The sequence below is a fragment of the Marmota marmota genome, unplaced genomic scaffold (genome assembly GCF_001458135.2).
Source record: "Marmota marmota marmota unplaced genomic scaffold, marMar, whole genome shotgun sequence".
NCBI classification, from domain to species: Eukaryota; Metazoa; Chordata; class Mammalia; order Rodentia; family Sciuridae; genus Marmota; species Marmota marmota.
The window spans coordinates 44,379,936-44,381,060 of record NW_026000037.1 but is presented as its reverse complement, the minus strand read 5'-3'; the positions used below and the strand labels follow the sequence as shown (position 1 = coordinate 44,381,060).

Below are 1,125 nucleotides of genomic sequence, written 5' to 3'. Positions count from 1 at the left end.
TAATAAAAGTAACGAAAAGGGAAAGGACTTGTTATAAGTCATCTAAGTATCTAAAAATGTTAGGTGATCATGTGACCTTGTACAGACAACAAAAGTTTCTCCTGCCTCCTTCACCAAGAACATTTCAGAAAGAAAAAAAAAAATCATAATATTCAACAGAAGTTAGTATAATCCTAAGAATCCTGTCGCTTCCTCTAATCCCGAATACATAAATACATAATTACTAAATTCTTACATAAAATCTCTGCTGGTATTATATGGAAAACAAGACCCTTTCCGTAGGCATTGGTGGTTCAGTGGTAGAATTCTCGCCTGCCACGCGGGAGGCCCGGGTTCGATTCCCGGCCAATGCAAGCCTTTTTCTCCCAAACCTCTAAAACTTAAGTACAACACCCAATATTGGCATCGTGAAAGAAAGGAACCACAAATTAACCTATTTTCCCTTTTCATCTTTACTTCCAGCTTTCAAAATGGAGCTTTCCCAGTTTTTCTTTTCTTTCTGATTGTTCTTGGGTACTCTAAATGTAAGCAAACACAGTAAAAGAAGTTTCAGTAAGGAATATATAAAATGAAAAGTTACACAGGCTGGTTGGAGATGCCGGGGATTGAACCCGGGACCTCACACATGCGAAGCGCGCGCTCTACCACTGAGCTACATCCCCCAGCCGTGAAGCAGCTCTCTAATATAGGTAGTCATTCAGTTGACGTAGCTCTAGTCAGATTACGGTAGGAAAATTTCTTGAGAGTTCATACTAGTGAATGTGTCTGAAAGGTATTCTTTCTGCTCCCACTCCTGTCCTAAAATGCTCTGTTGTTTATTAAAACTCGTGCAAGTAGCCGCACCAAAAACTGAACCCTCATTCTAGAACACAACAAATCCGGCTCCTTGAATTCCTGCCCATCGCTTGCTGCGCTGAGCAGCCAGACCGACCGGCCTCTGCAGCTCAGAGTTCCTGCCCAAGCCCGACACCGAGGGCTTACTGCGCAGGCGCAGGAGGCCCGGAAAGCCGCGCTGTGAGCTGTTTGGGGTTTTAGCTGCGAGGTTAGAATCCCAATCTCCATCCCACCAGGACCCAGAGCTGCACCCCCTACGCGACGCACCGTAAACATCACCCCTGGTGCCGA

The 1,125-nt window shown here is 45.0% G+C and overlaps 2 non-coding genes across 2 annotated transcripts; one reads left to right on the top strand and one right to left on the bottom strand.

The window, feature by feature from the left end:
• The first annotated feature begins 282 nt into the window (after positions 1-282).
• Trnag-gcc lies at positions 283-353 on the top strand. The gene has a single exon. It is a non-coding gene; the product is annotated as a tRNA-Gly (tRNA).
• Positions 354-590: 237 nt separating this feature from the next.
• Positions 591-662, bottom strand: Trnaa-cgc. The gene has a single exon. It is a non-coding gene; the product is annotated as a tRNA-Ala (tRNA).
• Between the last annotated feature and the right edge of the window lie 463 nt (positions 663-1,125).